Here is a 19,390-nt window from a genome sequence, read left to right on the forward strand (position 1 = left end):
CAGGCTGCCAGTGGGGGTCAGTTGGAGGTGATCAGGACAGCGGGGGGGGGGCAGTTTGGAGTGAGCAGGCCAGCAGGGAGGCAGTTGGGGGTGAGCAGGCTGGCAGGCAGAGTGGTTAGGGGCAATCAGGCAGGCAGGCAAGTGAGCGGCTGGAGCCAGCAGTCCCAGATTGTGAGAGGGATGTCTGACTGCCGGTTTAGGCCCGATCCCTGTAAACTGGCAGTAGGACATCCTTCAAGGGGTCCCAGATTGGAGAGGGTGCAGGCCGGGCTGAGGAACACCCCCCCCATGCATGAATTTCATGCACCGGGCCACTAGTCTATATATATAAAAGGCTAATGTGCTAAGTGTCTGACCATCCAGGTCATGACGTCACGTAGCAACACCCGGCTTCCTCTCCCTAGCGACTAGCCTCCTTGTAGTTTCTTCAGCCCAGGAACACAACTTGCTTTACAGCCAGGTGGAAACATTTCACAGTTTAACCAAATGTTTGTGAAGCGTTTTCCCATGCTTCATCTCATTTGATTCTCACAGAAGTCCTGGAGTAGGTAGATAGGAGACTCAGTAGAATCCTATTTTCTTTTCATTAGCCAGAAAATGGAGATTTAGAAAGCTGAGAAACTTGACCCAACTGAAAAGAAGTAAGAAATGGTAGACCTTGCCCTGACTGGTTTGGCTCAGTGGATAGAGCGTCGGCCTGGGGACTGAAGGGTCCCAGGTTCGATTCCAGTCGAGGGCATGTACCTTGGTTGCAGGCACAGCCCCAGTGGGGAGTGTGCAGGAGGCAGCTGATGGATGTTTCTCTCTCATCGATGTTTCTAACTCTCTCCCTCTCCCTTCCTCTCTGTAAAATATCAATAAAATATATTTAAAAAAAAGAAAAAAAGAAATGGCAGACCTTGAAAATGACTTCCAAGTTTTCTCCTTGCGCAGAATATAGTCGAACACTGCTGCGGCTAAATATTTTACCCTTCGTTCTCCCTGCGTGATCTACAATAATAATCTGCTTCATGTTGATATTTACTGCTGTGTTGCTGACAATTACCTGAAAGAGAGGTTGGGATGCTTCACGGCTGGAAAAAGTTTAGCTAAATCAGAAAGCAGCTCTAATTAAGCAAGTTTATTCTATATCTATAAAAGGCTAAGGTGACTCATGCATGCGTGATACATATAAAGCTCTCACTGGCGCCAATCGCACGCATGTGTTTCAATCTGTCATTGTCGATTGTGAATTTGGTTGACACTTCTATTATAGAGAAAGGGCAAATAGCAATATTAAAATATTTCTTCTAATTAATTTCTTTTCAATGTGCACAAATTCATGTACCGGGCCACTAGTTGATTATAAGTTGAAATAATACTTTGATACACTGAGTTAAAGAAAACAAAATATATTAGATTTAATTCCACCTGCCTCTTTTCTCTGTTTTCACTATGACTACTCGATCATTTACAATGTTTTCCTGTGGGCGTGTAGAGGTTAATGTGCAAGCTGAGCTGGGTCAGGTGGCTACCTCCTTTCTGCTCAGATCTGCTTTTCAGTCTCTCCCTGGTCAACTAGGTGCCCTTGAACCCTGGCATTTTCTCCACTGCCGTTGGTGTGATCTCTGGGGGCAGGACTTTGGTGTGGCAATAGGGTCTGCCCCCTGTGTCCTGATCTTGGGTCCTGTTTGCCCAGTTACTCTCCACAGCTCTCCGTTTCTGTCTCTGGCCCTAGCCCGGGACCTGACCATAACACTGCCCAGTTCCCTTCGCCTGTGGATTGGTTTTGGTTTTCTCTGTGTTCACTGCAGATGGGAGTTTGGCAAGAAGAGATGAGGTCTGTTCTTCATGCAGAGGTTTTGAAGTCACCTATGGGAAAATATTGATAGATGAGAAATACATCACAAAATGCCTCCAGTTAGTAATTGTAGTAAACAGCTTGTTAATATGTGCTGTCTTCTCCTCCATTCCCTTGAATTAGGGGACTGATTCTCCCCTGAAGCAACTGTTTTGGGTGGAGGGTTCGGTGAATCAATTGGCCACAAAAATGTCCTGAATCTTCAGCTGTAACTTTCTTGACCATCTCCAATCAATTCTCACTACAGAAAGGCCAGCCCAGGGCTGTGGCTGGCGTTTTCTTCTATGCAAAGTGACATTTTCCCAATCATGCCAACTTTATTTTATTTATTTATTTTTTAAATATACTTTTTATTTCAGAGAGGAAGGGAGAGGGAGAGAGAAATATCAATGATGAGAGAGAATCATTGATCAGCTGCCTCCTGCACGCTCCCTACTGGGGATCGAGCCTGTAACCTGGGCATGTGCCCTTGATCAGAATCGAACCCAGGACCCTTCAGTCCGCAGGCTGATACTCTATCCACTGAGCCAAACCGGCTAGGGCAATCATGCCAACTTTATTTTTTTAAAAAATACATTTTATTGATTTTTTACAGAGAGGAAGGGAGAGGGATAGAGAGTTAGAAACATCAATGAGAGAGAAACATCGATCAGCTGCCTCCTGCACTCCTCCTACCGGGATGTGCCCACAACCAAGGTACATGCCCTTGACCGGAATCGAACCCGGGACCCTTCAGTCCACAGGCCGACACTCTATCCACTGAGCCAAACCGGTCAGGGCAATCGTGCCAACTTTAAAAGTCCACATGCTAATATATGTGGGGGGAAAGAAGAATAATTCTAAATAAACACATATTTTTTAAAAATTTAATCCTCACCCAAGGATATTTTTCCATTGCTTTTTAGAGAGAGTGGAAGAGAGAGGGAAAGACAGAGAGAAACATGGATGTGAGAGAAACACATCAATTGATTGCGTCCTGCACAAGCCCCAACCAGGGCCCGGGCCGGGGAGCAGCCTGCAATTGAGGTACATGCCCTTGACCGAAATTGAACCCAGGATCCTTCAGTCAGCAGGCCAGCGAGCGCTCTATCCACTGAGCCAAACCGGCTAGGGCTAAATAAATGCAGATCTTAAGCACAAATGTCTCTTCCAATTCCTCCTTCCTTCACTCAGTGCCTACAGAAGTATTTATTCCTCCGCCGAAACCGGTTTGGCTCAGTGGATAGAGCGTCGGCCTGCGGATTGAAGGGTCCTAGGTTCGATTCCGGTCAAGGGCATGTACCTTGGTTGCAGGCACATCCCCAGTAGGGGGTGTGCAGGAGGCAGCTGATCGATGTTTCTCTCTCATCGATGTTTCTAACTCTCTATCCTTCTCCCTTCCTCTCTGTAAAAAATCAATAAAATATATTTAAAAAAAAAAAAAAAAGAAGTATTTATTCCTCCTCCTCAGTTGTGCCAGCTTCTCTGTCTGTGGTATAGAAACACATCCAGATCTAGATCTCCTGACTTTTAGAAACAAATACACAAACAAAACCCTCACTTGACTCAGTTACTCTCTCTAGTTAGTGTTTTACTTTTCTTTTCGAAGGCAGTGTTATGGATTGCACGTGCTTTATAGCCTCACCGTTCTCTTTCCGTCTCTGCCGTGTGTCATCTGCTCTGACACTACTGTGACCCTTGAGACACTACTTCAGCAATGATCAGGTCCCATGGCAAACTCAGCAGTCCCCTGCGTGTCCCCATTCTTCCTGACTTCACCCCTCTGACGGTCAGCACTCACCGCCCTTTCATGCTTCTCTCCTCCTGTAGCTCCCATCCCACCAGAAATGATCAGCCAGGCAGACACATCAGTATTCCTATAAATGCACTGGCACTGAAGAATCCCTGGCAATCTCATCTCCTCCCTCCAGACACTGGCTATCCCCTCTCTAAAATGGTTATCTCATTGACCAGCTGGTGTGGCTCAGTGGTTGAGTGTCGACCTATGAACCAGGAGGTCACGGTTCAATTCCCGGTCAGGGCACATGCCTGGGTTGTGGGCTGGATCCCCAGTGTGGGGCCTGCAGGAGGCAGTTGATCAATGACTCTCTCTCATTGATGTTTTTATCTCGCTCTCCCTCTCCCTTATTGATTGATTGAAATCAATGAAAATATATTTTACAAAATGGTAAGTCACAACTTCTCTCTCCTCAGACCTCCCACCAGGCACCACTCCTCGCCCCAGCCCCTCCCCTCCCCCATGGGTGACATTCTTTCTCCCTTGCCTGTGGTTACTTCAGAGCCAGCACCTGCAGCCACACCATGTTCTACTCCTCCCCTCCAGCTTGCAAGCGGAAGTGGCTTCCTAGCTCAAGCCAGGCCCTCCACCTGTGCCCTAAAACCCTCCCTCCTGCCATCGGGGCACCTTTATGGAAAAAGACAGACTGTCAGCGATGTGTCTTCAGCCTCTCCCACTCCACTCCATCCTCCCTGTCAGCATTTAGGATCCCTTCCATCTTAAAAAGTAAATGATCTTCCTTGCCCTCACTTCCCCTCTCGTCACTGCCTTCTCTTTCCTCTTCCATTTCAGCTACAGTTCTCAAAATCAAGCCCATGCTCTCTGCTTCCTCCTGTTTTCCACTCAGGTTTCTGCCTTCAGGCTCTGCAGAGAGCTCCCGGCATGCCATGAATTCTAAGTGCCTTCTGGGAATGGAGGGTTCCCTTAAAGGCGAGGTGATGATAGCATTGTCTGTAAAATACCTACGAAGTGAGGTGGCTTCAGTACGTTAGCCAAGCTCACCTGGAAGAAGTTGGAAACCTGACAGCTGGGCTCAGATCTGTACTTTTTTTTTTTTTTTTAAGCTTTGTCGAAACAAGGCCACCTGTTATAGTAATCTATAGAAATGTTTAAAAAATGTCGCCCTAGCCGGTGTTGCTCAATGGTTAGAGCGTCAGCCTGCGGACTGAAGGGTCCCGGGTTCGATTCCAGGTCAAGGGCACATGCCCAGGTTGCAGGCTCGGTCCCCTCCAGTAGGGGGCGTGCAGGAGGCAGCTGGTCCATGATTCTCTTCCTCATGGATGTTTCTCTCTCTCTCTCTCTCTCCCTCCCTCCCTCTCCCTTCCTCTCTGAAATCAATAAAATTAAAATTAAAAAAAAAATAATAAAAATGTTTAAAAAATGTCTAAAAATGTTAAAAAGGTTTTAAAAGGTTTGAGTTAACTTTCTTGAAACTTAAAGTGTGATATTAAGGACACATTCCCCACTGCCCTGAAGTGTGTGTACCCCATAGATAAGGATTTGAACTTCAATTACTGACTTAGAAGTGACTTGCTAAGATAACCATATGTGTGAGTGATGTACTCTCCCTAGATAACCACATGTAGCCCCTCGCCCTGTTTGAGATTAACATGTGTGCATTGACGTCATTCATTGATAGCCACCTGAACTGCTAGAGGTACTAAACAGGCTTTAAAAATGGGTCCTGACCAGCCAACAGTGCTTGCCTGTCGAGACATCCACAAAGGCACGTCCTTTTGCCAGTCTGGAAAGCGACGCTGCTCTACGCTCCTCTCTCTGCCAGACGACAGAAGAACGGCTAGTACCTCCTGATCAAGATGCGACCGAGCTCCCAGGTGAGGATCGCTGGCCCCCTGCATCCGGACCAGCCCAGCCCAGCTGCCGGACCCCAGAGGACAGCACCACCGGGATCCTGTTTAAGCCTGTACTTGCAGCATCAGGAACTTGTGTGAGTAATAAAGTGCTGTGTGATTTGCAATTGCATTTGTTTCATGTGGTGTCATTCCTCCAGCAGTTAATTGAATCATTTTGCATATGCTTAAAATTGAAATGAAAGCTTCTGGTCTTTTCGGTCCTAGGCCTGCCCTTCGTCCTGCTTGTGTAGAGTAGCCTCTTCGCTAGCAACTACTTGAATGTCCCAACACCTGCACGGTTAAAGTTTATCTCAAGGGACACCTTAGATAAACACCCCAGATCCTTTCCCGGGATCTACTTGGGACACCACCAAAAATTCTGGTTGCCTCCCCCCTCAAAAAAAAATTGGGGGACAGATAATGTGCTCTTTTTTTTTTTTAAACATATTTTATTGATATTTCACAGAGAGGAAGGGAGAGGGATAGAGAGCCAGAAACATCGATGAGAGAGAAACATCGATCAGCTGCCTCCTGCACACCCCCCACTGGGGATGTGCCCGCAACCAATGTACATGCCCTTGACCGGAATCGAACCTGGGACCCTTCAGTCCGCAGGCCGACGCTCTATCCACTGAGCCAAACAGGTTTCGGCAGATAATGTGCTCTTGACCACCATGCCATACCACACCCTATGCCCCACTGAATGGTGCTTGTTCTCAGCACTCGGCACAGTGCCTTGCATACAGTTGGAGATCAATAACTGTGCCTGGATGAATGAACACATATTGCCACCATGAATGAACACATATTGCTTTTCTTTTCTCACTTAGAATAACTCACAATTAATGGGTTCTTAAAAAGTGCATGGGGCCCAGCTGGAGTGGCTCAGTGGTTGAGCATTCACCTATGAACGAGGAAGTCAGGGTTTGATTCCCGGTTGCAGGCTCGATCCCCAGTGTGAGGCATGCAGGAGGCAGCCAATCCATGATTCTCTCTCATCATTGACGTTTCTATCTCTCTCCCTCTCCCTTCCTCTCTGAAAACCAATAAAAAATGTATTTTCTAAAAGGTGCATGGGCTTGGGTTTATGTCTATCTTTCTGAAAGAAGGTATTTTCATGAGTTTTTCATAGGAGTCTGTGTCCAAAAAAAGTAACTTCTGGATTCATTCATTTTTCTGTCTTCAGTTTCATTTTCACCCACCTCCTCCCCATTACATCCTGTGCATTGCCATAGATGGCTAGGTTGTTAATATTTCGTTTTAATTCTGTGACTGGTAGGGACAAAGAACTTCCCTTCACCTAAAAAGTCTTGACTGCCTCCCTGGCTCAATGCATCCAAGATAAAAATCAAACATTTTGCCTAACAGCCAGCACTTTTGATAATCAAGCCACAGCACATTTTACCAGTACCACCACCCATTTTCCTCCTCTGTTCCAGTCAAACTGGTCTTCTTATAATTTCCAAACATCTGTTCTAACCCACCTTTCAGTAGTTCACTCAGTAAAGTATGTATTGCATTCCTTATCTAGGCCAGGCACTGTGCCTGGGGCTGAGAACACAGAGATGAATAACACAGTTCTTATCCTTGAGAAACTATCAATCCAATTTGGGAGAGAGGTGTGAAAACAAAATCCCCCAAATATAGGATGACAAACTATTCATGGCAGTTATTCCTGCCTGGAGGTCGGATGGAGCCCAGAGTAAAGGAGACTTCCTCTTTCTAAGTTAAACGCGTCCATATGCTTTACTTGTTTTTTTTACAACAAGCATGCAGTAATTTTGTAACCAGGGAAGAAGTCACATCAGGTGACCATTACACTAAATTCAATTCTGACCCCCTGCGTTTCAAGTGGGAAAAGCCATAACTGTCCAAGAATGAGCAAAAGGAATAAGGCAAGAACAATCAACCAATAGAAAAATGGGCAAAAGCTATGAATAGACATTTCCCAGAAGATAAAACATTTATGGTCAATAAGTATATGAAGACATGTTCAATCTTGTTAATCAAAAAGTATAAACTGAGGCCGCCATGTGATTCCATTTGAAATCTGAGTGGTGAAAATGAAGAAATCTGACAATATCAAGTGTTGGCAAGGATGTGGATCAATGGGACTTCATATATAACTAGCGGCCTGGTGCACAAAATTCATGCACGGGTATGTGTGTGTCCCTCAGCCCAGCCTGTACCCTCTCCAATCTGGGACCCCTCGAGGGATCGGGCTTAAACGGGCAGTCGGACATCCCTCTCACAATCCAGGACTGTTGGCTCCCAACTGCTCGCCTGCCTGTCTTCCTGATTGCCTCTAACTGCTTCTGCCTGCCAGCCTGATCACCCTCTAACCACTCCCCTGCCAGCCTGATTGATGCCTAACTGCTCCCCTGCCAGCCTGTTTTCCCCTAACTGCCCTCGCCTGCAGGCCTGGGTCCCTCCCAACTGCCTTTCCCTGCAGGCCTGGTCACCCCCAACTTCCCTCCTCTGCCAGCTTGGTCACCCCTAACTGCCCTCCCCTGCGGGCTTGGTCCCTCCCAACTGCCCTCCCCTGCTGGCCATCTTGTGGTGGCCATCTTGTGTCCACATAGGGGCAGGATCTTTGACCACTTGGGGCCAGCCAGCTTGTGTGTTGGAGTGATGGTCAATCTGCATATTACTCTTTTATTAGATATGATAGAGGCCTGGTGCATGGGTGGGGGCCAGCTGGTTTGCCCTGAAGGGTGTCCCGGATCAGGGTGGGGGTTCCCTTGGGGCGTGGGGCGGCCTGGGCGAGGGGCCTGTGGTGGTTTGCAGGCCGGCCACGCCCCCCAGTGACCCAAGCAGAGGCCCTGGTATCTGGGGTTTATTTATCTTCTACAATTGAAACTTTGTAGCCTTAAGCGGAGGCCTGGGCCGGCCAGGGTGTGCTGAAAGCTTGGCTTCCTCCATCGCCGGGGGCAACCCTACCCTCCTGCTCTTTCCAGCTCCATGGCTGCCGCCATTTCTGTTTGGATTTATGTATCTTCTATCATTGAAACTTTGTAGCCTTGAGTGGAGGCCTGGGCCGGCAAGGGCAGGTGGAAAGCTTGGCTTCCTCCATTGCCAGGGAAACCCTAGCCTCCCTCCTGCTCTCTGTGGCCGTAGCCATCTTGGTTGGGTTTATTTGCATATTCGCTCCTGATTGGCTTGTGGGTGTGGCAGAGTGATGGTTAATTTGCATATTACTCTTTTATTAGATAGGATGCTGCCAGAAGTGCACATTGGTAAAAACAACTTTGGCAAACAGCTTGGAATTATCTTGTAAAGTTGAAAGTTCCCATAGCCTTTGCCCCTTATGTAATCATGCAAGAGAAATTCTTGCACATGTGCACTGGTGCGTTTTACATGAAGATTCTCCTCCAATTCCCCTCCTCCCCCCACAGTTGATCCTTAGAGAGTGTAGAAGGGAGGGAAGAGGGGGAGAGAGAAACATTGACATGAGAGTGATGTATTGATTGGTTGCCTCCTGCACAGGCCCCTGACCCCTGAGATATGTGCCCTTGACCGGGAATTGAACCCAAGACCCTTCAGTCCTTGGGCCGACACTTTAACCCAGCCGTGGGCAAACTACGGCCTGCGGGCAGGATCCGGCCCGTTCGGCTGTTCTATCCGGCCCGCGGAGCCGAAAGAACGGAGGGTTCTCTTGCTCTCCCCTCTGCTCCTTTACTTTGAATTTATATTAGTTCACACAAACACTCCATCCATGCTTTTGTTCCGGCCCTCCGGTCCAGTTTAAGAACCCATTGTGGCCTTCGAGTCAAAAAGTTTGCCCATCCCTGCTTTAACCACTGACCCAAACTGGCCAGGACTACACAAAGATTTTTAGTAGCACTTTTGCAATAACAAAAACCTGCAACACCCAAATGTTCATTATCAGGAAATTGGCTGGATTGCATGGGGTTCCCCAAAAGCAGAGCCTGGGATGATTTGGGTGCTGGTTGTTTATTTGGGAAGTGACCTCAGCAGCAGGAATGATGGAGGGAGGAAGAATGAGGCAGGGGAGAAGGAAAAGTCCATGTTAGGGGTGTGATTCCATGGAGATCTCTGAGAAGTGTACAGAATGCCTCCCAGAATTGTCCAAGTGAAGGATTGGAGCCTGGGGCATTTACCTCTTGGCTCACATCTCCTATTGGTTGAGGGTTAACTCTCTTTACCTTCAGGCTGCCCCTGGGAGAGGGCTGAGAAGGCGCTGTGGCTTTCAAGAAGGCAGAAATATGGCGAGGCCCAAGGCCTAGCACTTATAGTGGAAATTGTCAGTGACTGGGAGCGCCCGTGAAATCCTGAGCCAAACCAGTCAGGGCATATTTATTATTTTTAATAAAATATTTTTAAGAGCAAGAAAACCCTAAGTACAAGCTAATGCCCTGGGTGAGGGGGGGATGGGGGGAAATGGGTACTTGTCAATTCTAGTGTTTAGGGTGAATTATGAGTAACAAAAAGAGGGCCGCACATGAACCAATGAATAGAGGGTCCTGACCCATGGATTACGGGTGCCCTTGAAGTCTAAGAGATAAGATTATATGGCATGATAAAGACATTCAGGGCTATGAAGATGTGCTGACAACACAAGGAAGAAGCTGGAGGATACTCCCTTATTCCTGGGAAGGGCTGGGACCAAAGAGGTGACAGTTAATTGCATAGAAGAATATGGAGAGGATTGCCAAATGGGAGGAGCAGAGGGTGTGGCCGCCCATTCCAGGCGGGCAAACAACCAATAGAAAAATGGGCAGAAAGATATAAATAGATATTTCAAAAAAGAAGAAATATATATAACTAATAAATATACATAAACACATTCAACTTCAACTTTATTTTTTATTTTATTTTTAAAAAATATTTTTATTGATTTCAGAGAGGAAGGGGGAGGGAGAGAGAGAAACATCAATGATGAGAGAGAATCATTGGTTGGCTGCCTCCTGCACGCCCCCTACTGGAGATCAAGCTTGCAACCGGGCATGTGCCCTTATCATTTCATGCCCAACCATTCCAGGTGCCCGCCCATTCCAGGTGGGCATGAAATGAAGGACAGTGTGGCATGATCAATGGACTACAGATAATTAGTGTCGGTGGAAAAGGAGAATGAGAGCGGGAGGCAAATGATGGACTCAGAAGATAAAAGGTAGACAGGGCACACTGCAAGTAAACAAGAGCACGGGAGGACTTTAAGGAGGGTGTTGTCAGGATTCACTTCAGGAAGCATCTCACAGCAGAGGGAGGGGCTGGTTGGAGGGTGCTGGAGGCAAGAAGATCAATTAGGACATTATGATCTTAGTCCAGGACAGAAATACTGAAGGCCTAATTTATGTAGGTGCTCTGGTGTATGGGGTCACGTGTGGTCTAAATCGAGAGGTTTTTAAGTAGAATGATAATTTTGTTTCCCTATTCTCCTGTGCTTTTCTCTCTTTTTTTTTTTTCCTTTTTGTTTTGTTTGTTTGTGTTTGCCTTTCTTTTCTTTTAAAAAATATTTTTTGGGCCCTAGCCAGTTTAGCTCAATAGATGGAGCGTCGGCCTGCTGATGGAAGGGTCCCGGGTTCAATTCCAGCCAAGGGCACAGGCCCTGGTTGTTGACTTGATCCCCAGTAGGGGCCGTGGAGGCAGCCAATCAATGATTCTCTCTCATCACTGGTGTTTCTATCTCTCTCTCTCTCTTCTTCTCTGAAATCAATAAAAATATATAAAAAATACTTTTTGGTATGTGTGCCTTTCTTTATAGCATTTATCACCTTTGGCATATTTACTTACCTGTGGTCTGTTCCCCCCACCAGCATGTAAACTCCAGCATAAAAGAGATGTTCATTTTGTTCCCCTTAATCCCCAGGGAATGTGATAGGTACTAAACAATTACTTGCTCAAGGCATGAAGTTAAAGCTAGGAAGGAGAGATACAGTGTGATTTCCAAATAGGGGAAGTTGGCTAACATGCCGGTCTAATGTAGCTCATACGTATCCCCCATCATCTCTTCCTGAGCGCAGACTCTGGCTTAGTACTTTATCATCGTGGTCTCGGTGTGAGTTAGCAATCTCTCCTGACCCTTCACCTGTCCTACCTGCTCTCTAGCTATCTCCACTTTTTACCCCTAGAAACCCTGGTTTTCAGGTTCCCTTAAGGTCCCGGTCACGTGCGTAGACAGTTCTCACATTGTCATAGGATCACGTACCTGCTGGATAATTCTGCCTTTGTTCATCCAGATCCACTCTCCAACCTTCTCCAGGGCTGACCTTGAAGGACAGCATCACCTGGGCTCACGTGCCCTTAGCCTTCCTCTTGGGTTCAGCCACTGGGAGGTACCACAGGAGATCTGAGGGAGAGAGGGAGGGAAGGAGGGAAGGAGGGAGGGAGGGAGGGAGGGAGGGAGGGAGGGGGGGAAGAGAGAGAGAGAGAGAGAGAGAGAGAGAGAGAGAGAGAAGAGAAGAGATAGGGCTGTATTCCTCAAAGTTTCTGTTGGCCCTTCCTCCCCTTCAACTATTTCTCTCACTGAGCACTGGTTACATCGCTTTACCCCTTCAGGCCTAGGGTTGATAATGGCTTCTCCTTTTTTTTTTTTAAATCCTCACCAGAGGATATTTTTCCATTGATTTTTTAGAGAGAGTGGAAGAGAGAGGGAAAGACAGAAATATCGATGTGAGAGAAACACATCGATTGGTTGCCTCCTGCACGCCCCTGACCAGGGCCTGGGCTAGGGCCAGGGAGGAGCCTGCAACCGAGGTATGTGCCCTTGACCAGAATTGAACCTGGGACCTTTGGGTCCACAGGCTGACCCTCTAACCCAGGGGTGGGCAAACTTTTTGACTCGAGGGCCACAATGGGTTCTTAAACTGGACCAGAGGGCCGGAACAAAAGCATGGATGGAGTGTTTGTGTGAACTAATATAAATTCAAAGTAAACATCATTACATAAAAGGGTACGGTCTTTTTTTTTTATTTCAATAGTTTTATTCATTTCAAACATTTTAACAAGAAGAATGTAAACACTAATTATTATAATTTGAAACTTCAAAAAATGGAGGAATCATAGCACAATAACATACCTTCTATTGAAGATGGCAAAGGCAAAATAAAATTGCTTAACAAAGGAAAGGTACAAAAGCCTTTCAAATTAAACTTAAATATAATAAAATAATTTAAAACTAAAACAAATAGAAAAGAACAAAATGTGTAAACAGTAAATTAAACATTTTCTTTAGTGCAACTTCCAAATTATGCCCGGGACGTAGATGTAGATGGCAATGTAGACTGGGTGGAAAGGTTTTTGGTCTTTAAAACATCAACTTCAGTGGGAACAGTGTTATTGGTCTCCTTTTTAGTTAATGCTCTGATACTGTGCTCTCCAGGGGCGTGTCTCCCTACATCACCACGATAACGTGTCTACGCATTCCCAGGGTGATGTCGGGGGACGCGTCCGTGGGCATTACAAGGAGCCTCTGGAAGATTGAGAGGTTGTTCCTTCTACTGATTTATATCCGCCCACTCAGAAGAAGGAGCTGTGGCCGTGTTTCCCGACGTTGCCATGTTAACACTGCTGCTGGTGAAGGAGCGGAGGGGAGAGCAAGAGAACCCTCCGCTCTTTGGGCTCCGAGGGCCGGATAGAACAGGCGAACGGGCTGAATCCGGCCCGCGGGCCGTAGTTTGCCCACGGCTGCTCTAACCACTGAGCCAAACCGGGTAGGGCGATAATGGCTTCTCAGCAGTTGCTAACCTTGGGGTAGTTCACTATCCCTTGTTGGTATCCCTCACCCCTGCCCACAACTTTGTATGCTGTCCATTCATTAACTCTCTTCAGCGACACATTTTGAGCCAGCCATCTGTGTACTCTGATGCTGATCTTGGCTGATACAAAAGCAAAAAGGCAGATTGTATCATTAAAAAAAAAAATTGTGAGTCACAAAATTCACTCTTTTAAAGTGCAGGATTCAGTGGTTCTTCATGAAGTTGAGCGACTTGTATATTTTTTCATTTAATACGTAATTAAGTGTTTTCCAAGTTACCCGTTGTCCGAGTACTCAATGGTAAGTTATACAATGTTGCTCAAGTTAAGTCAGATGCCTAACAAGAGTCTTGTGTTTGATCCCAAACGTACTTATGACAACTAATATGCCCGAATATAATTAATTTAATTAAAATTTACACAAACTGGTGAAACGTAAGCGTGAAAAGAAAATCTCTGTGAAATATCAGTTGAATGCTTTGGAAACATTAGCTAAAGACCAGCTGAAAATTACTATCAAACCAAATCTGGGTGAGATGATTACAAAGGATTTTAAAAAATATATTTTTATTGATTTAGAGAGGAAGGGAGAGGGAGAGATAGAAACATCAATGATAAAAAAGAATCATTGATTGGCTGCCTCCTGCATACCTTACACTGGGGATGGAGCCCACAGCCCACAACCCAGGGATGTGTCCTGACTGGGAATTGAACCGTGACCTCCTAGTTCCCAGGTCGACGCTCAACCACTGAACCATACCAGCTGGGCTTTTTTTTTTTTTTTTTTTTTAAATAAGGAGCCTCTACTTACATTGCTTTGCAAGAAGCTTTAAGTCCTCAGTTAACCTTAAAGAAACACTTGGAAAGCATTGGAAACACATCATGGATATGACTTAGGTAGGAAAGAGAGCTCAAGAACTCTAATCAGCACTCTTGTTCCAAGAAAAGATTTGGCCTCACAAAGGAAATTTGGCAACTTGGTTTCCCCAATAGGTTTTAAGTGAATATGAAATGTTAAGATGTGTATATATAATTTTTAAAAAATAATTCACTGCTTTAATAGACCTTTTAACCTAACTAACCTACTTTTGGGCCAGATCCAGTTTGCTTGGGAAGAGATAAATCCTTATTCACTAATCCCGTTCTTTCCACAGGAGGGCAGGTAGGGGAGAATTTGTCTCGGTTCTTCCAGAAGACTTAGGTAATTGGTGAATTTGGGCCTGCCTGCCCTGAGAGAGAGAGTGCAATCTTCTCTAATCAGACATGGTTAAAGTTGCTAGACCTCTGCAAGCGGGAGGCTGGAGTTTGGGGGGAACTAATTTTAATTCAGGGGATATTAAAAAGCCTATTGGTCATCATCCACGCCTCATTCTTCAGTTCAGCTTTATGCGGAATGTAAGTTGATATTCTCATCTTTTCATTGATTCCAAACTTATAAGAAAGAGATGGTACTCACTGGCCCTGTGGATGGTCTCTATATACTGTCACAATCAAGACAAATTATTTTCCCTTTTATCTTAGTCCATGATCCTGTTCATTCAGACAAAAAGTTGTCTCTGGTTTGTAGGCGGTAGTCTAGCCTTGTACGAAGTCCAATCTGTATCTCAAGCTAGACAAAGAAAACACACACACACATTATGGCTCCTGAGGAATATTGATGTCAGGAAGTATTTACTGAGAAGGGAAGAGGAACCCAAACAGTGCTCCTGCCCGCCCTTCTATCCCCTCCCCCACCACATCCTGAGAGTCTTACTCATCCTGATTTCTGGAACAGGTAAACATGGAAAACTTAAGATCACAGTCTGTGCGGCTATCTAAATGAGACCTAGCAAACATCGAAGGGATTCGTCTACTAGTCTTTTAGTGGGTCATAAAATCAATGTAGTAGGTCCTGACCAGGACTTAAAAATAAATAAAGTTGAAACTATTAGCATGCAATGGGTGTATGTATGGAAGTTGAAACAAAAAGGTACATTTTAAGTATATGTGGTTTATTGTATGTCAAGCATACCTCAAGAAAGCAGTAAAAACACCTAAAAAATCCACCTTAAAATAAAGATGAAGTAGAAAAAAAACATTAGCATGCATTGCATGAAATAAGGGTAATATTTCAGGAAGCTTCTTTTTCAGAGGTGTGTGTATCTGGGCGCATGTGTATATACATTTTGGGTTGAGAATTGGAATGTGTTTCTTCTCATGGGGGGCACAGTCACAAAAGCTTGCAGAAAATATTATTTACTAGGAGCTGTAAGAAAGGAAATCCAGCCATTTCAAACACCATGGTTAGATCTTGAGGGCATTATGCTAAGTGAAATAAATCAGGCAGAAAAAGACAAATACTGTATGATCTCACTTGCATATGGACTCTTAAAAAAGCATTACTCACCCAGCTGGCATGGCTCAGTAGTTGAGTGTCTACCTATGAACATGGAGGTCACGGTTTGATTCCCAATCAGGGCACATGCCCGGGTTGTGGGCTTGATCAAGCCCATCAATGATTCTCTCTCATTGTTGATGTTTCTATCTTTCTCCCTCTCCTTTCCTCTCTGAAATTAATAAAAATGTATTTTTTAAAAAAGCTGCCCTGGCTGGTTTGGCTCAGTGGATAGAGCGTCGGCCGGTGGACTGAACGGTCCCGGGTTTGATTCTGGTCAAGGGCACATGCCCGAGGTGTGGGCTCGCTCCCCAGTAGGAGGTGTGCAGGAGACAGACGATCAATGGCTCTCTCTCATCATTGATGTTTCTATCTTTCTCTCCCTCTCCCTTCTTCTCTGAAATCAATAAAAATATAATTTTTTAAAAAAATCAAAACTCATAGAAAGTTGTGAAAAAAAAGTTTGCAAAGCACTGGTTTGAGGTGCACATTTCTTCTTCATTTTTGCTCTTTGCTAATTTGCTCTGAAACTGCTGCCTTTGGAATAGAACCTGTCATTAACAATGAGAAGGGCCAATTCTCACTCTGTAAACAGCTGGGATGCAAAAACTACTGCTCCTCCCTCATTGCTCTGAGCCAATCAAATGCCCAAGTATCATTAAGGTAGAAGGGCAGTGGTCCTTCCTGGCCAGCAAATCACTAAAGGTTCATGTTAGCGTTCAGGACCATAACCCTAGCTTACCTCTGCGACTGACTCACTTACTCTTCTCCCACGGGAATCCTGTGCTCCAACCAGTGACTTCCTGGTGTTCCCAGAACACTCCTTCCAGTTCTCATTGTGTCCTTGATTGCACTGTTCCTTCTGCCTCCTCAACTAGCCCGTCTCTGCTTGCCAGTCCCCATCTGTCCTTCAAACACCCACTTCCCATTTCCTTGCTGGATTCCTAATATCTTTCTTTTGAATTCCATAAATACCTTTTAGAGAAATACCTTTCGTAACGATAACTTTAATAATATATTTAAGAATACCATTGCCCTGGCCAATTTGGCTCAGTGGATAGAGCGTCAGCTTGTGGACTGAAGGGTCCCGGGTTCCATTCCGGTCTAGGGCATGTACTTCGTTTGCAGGCTCTTCCAGGGCCCCGGGCCCTGGTTGGGGGCGTGCAAAAGGCAATTCATCGATGTGTGTCTCTCACATCGATATTTCTCTCTGCCTTTTCATCTCTCTTCTACTCTCTCTAAAAATCAATGGAAAAAAATCATCAATGGAAAAATATCCTTGGGTGAGGCTTAAAAAAAACAAAACACCAAAGGAAAAAAAAAAAAAGAATACCATTTTTCCTGACATTGAGAAACATTAATGTAGTATAAAAATAAGAAATACAGAAGTCACAGAAGAAAAAAATCCAATTTTTTAATGTATGCATGGTATACAGATGAATACTTATATATTACAGGGTGATATGATGTCATCTTTTGAAAAAAATATTTTATTGATTTCATAGAGGAAGGGAGAGGGAGAGAGAGATAGAAACATCAATGATGAGGGAGAATCATGGATTGACTGCCTCCTGCACGCCCCACACTGGGGATGGAGCCCATAACCCTGGCATGTTTCCTGATCAGGAATTGAACTGTGACCTCTTGATTGATAGGTTGATGCTCAACCACTGAGTCATGCCCACTGCGCTATGTCATCTTAATCGGACTTTTAATGGCTACAAATAAACTATAATTTATTTAACAATCATAGAACATTGGGCATTTTGCTTGCTTTTCACATCCGGTACTGCATTTTGGGGGAGCATATCTGGGGTAGTATCCAGAGTATAGTGACAAATTTCCTGAAAGAGCCCGAATTGGTCAGTGATAATTAGGAGAAATGTGTCCCCCCAGGAATCTTTGGAGATATTTTAGAAATGCTGGTTTCCCGCTTATAGTGAAATAGGAGTTTGAACCAATTGCACTTTAAAAAAAAATTTTTTAAGCCTGCAATGCGGGTAGGTGCCCTTGACCAGAATCGAACTCGCGACCCTTTAGTCCGCAGGCCGATGCTCTATCCACTGAGCCAAACCGGCCAGGGCCAACTGCACTTGTTTTAAAAGTCAGTAACACCAGCAGAGGCCCACGGATGACTCAGGACTCGTGGAGGGGTCACCGGGCAGCTGATCCATGGACACACGCAGGGCGCAGGCCGCAGAGACAGGCCTACCTTCATGCATCCTTTCAAGCTCTTAGCAGGTTGCCTTTTCCCACCCCTATCTCTGGCTCCGTTAATCATCTTATCTCTCATTCTCCCTTCAGCTCCTCAACCTGAGAGCTCCTCCTCAAATGGAAACAAAACAAAACACCTGTCTCTTTACTGTCGCTGCCCCTGGAGCCACAGGCCTCCCTTTGGATTCTCTCTCCCTCTCGCCTCCGAACTGGTGGAAAGCATGACCCGGTGACGGCCTGGCTGGCTCAGCAGCTCGCCCTCCTTACCCAAGTGAGTGCTCCGCGCAGCTCAGCGCAGGGGCGGGAACCCGCGCCCTCCTGCAAGCCGGCCTCTCCTCCCGGCTCCGCGGCGGGTGCTCGCGGCCTCGCCCCGCGCTCCGCACCCCGACCCGCTACCACCTCGGCGCCGCGCGAACCAGGTGCGCCGGCTGCTTGGGGCGCCCCGCCGGTCCCCGCGCTGCCCTGCCGGTCACCCCGCGCGGTCAACGCTCCCAGGACTCAGACCCGTCCCGGCGGTCCCGCCGCCGACCCTCCGCGGCCCGTCCCTTGGTCACCGCGGCAGCCGGGCCGCGCCCCGCACCTCCAGGCCCGCGCGAGCCCGAAGTCCCGCGGGGACCCGCTTCCTGTCAGCGCCGTCCGGGCCCCTGAGGCGCGCTCGGCGAGACGCCGCCAGGCAGCGCCCGGCCCCCTAGTGGGCGAGTCGGTCCCCGCGGAGGCCTCGGGCCTGCCCCGCGGCGCCTCAGAGGACGAGGCCCAGGTCGCGGGGAGCCGGGCCGAGCGGTGCTCGCCGGGCCGGAGGAGGGGCCCTGGGCCGGGTCTGGGGTCCGGGGTCCAGCCCTGCTCGCCGCCGTGGGGCCCGCGCCGCGCAGCCTGATTCGGGCGGGAGGAGTCGGGAGGAGGCGGAGGCCGGGCCGGGCAGCCCCTCAGCCGCGCCGCGCTGGCCGGTGCCCAGGTCCGAGTCGCCTTCCGCCCGCGCCCCGCCCGCGGCCCCAGCCGGGTCCCGCCAGCCCGGCTCCCGCCCCCGCTCCGCCCCCGGAGCCGCGGCCCCGCCCGCCGCCGCCGTCGCCATGTTGGGGCTCCCGCAGCCGGCGCCGCGGACGCGCGCGGCCGAGCCCGGGGCCTGTCGCCGCCGCCGCCAGGTAAGCGCCCCCGCGGGCCGGGAGGGCCGGGGCCGGGGCCGGGGCCGGGGCCGGGGCCGGGGCCGGGGTTGCCCGAGCGCGGGCCGGGGGGAGCGGGGCCGGGGGAGCGCGCGCCCGCGATCGGGCCCTGCAGCCTCGGACCCTGCGCGCCGCCCCGGGCGCAGCCGCTGCCCCGCCGCCGCCTGGCGGCCCGGCCGCCTCCCACCCGCCCCCGCGCCCGCCGCCCGCGGGACACGCTGCTGCCCTCCCCGCGCGGGACACGGGCTGCCCCAGCGACAGCCCGCGGCCCCCGCCCGGGCACCGCTAACGGGGCACTTTCCCCGCCGGGACGCCTGTCAGCCGCCGTCCCCGCCGCCCGAGGAGCTGGCGCCGTCGGGAGGCGGACTCTGCGCGCAGCGACCCTTTCGGGCGTCCCCGATCCCCCTCCACCGCCGCCCAAGTTCTGACCCGGGAGGACTCCTCGCGGGCGGACAGGTC

The 19,390-nt window shown here is 48.1% G+C and overlaps 1 protein-coding gene and 1 long non-coding RNA gene across 5 annotated transcripts in view; one reads left to right on the plus strand and one right to left on the minus strand.

Moving 5' to 3' along the window:
• Positions 1–1,266: 1,266 nt before the first annotated feature.
• LOC308239137 lies at positions 1,267–18,748 on the minus strand. Its single transcript, XR_013959697.1, has 3 exons — positions 18,042–18,748; positions 11,640–11,780; positions 1,267–1,851 (listed from the first exon to the last, which is right to left on the minus strand). It is a non-coding gene; the product is annotated as an uncharacterized lncRNA (long non-coding RNA).
• ZNF592 (zinc finger protein 592) overlaps positions 18,745–19,390 on the plus strand; it is a 49,067-nt gene continuing 48,421 nt past the window's right edge. For 2 of the 4 annotated variants that reach the window (XM_080651735.1, XM_080651738.1), the window contains exon 1: positions 18,825–18,913. The gene's annotated coding sequence lies outside the window, so the exon portion shown is untranslated. Of the gene's footprint in view, positions 18,914–19,390 lie in introns of all 4 variants that reach the window. The other 2 variants (XM_080651739.1, XM_080651737.1) reach the window with 2 other exon arrangements.

Source organism: Plecotus auritus (genome assembly GCF_963455305.1).
Source record: "Plecotus auritus genome assembly, chromosome: 15".
In the NCBI taxonomy this organism is placed as follows: Eukaryota; Metazoa; Chordata; class Mammalia; order Chiroptera; family Vespertilionidae; genus Plecotus; species Plecotus auritus.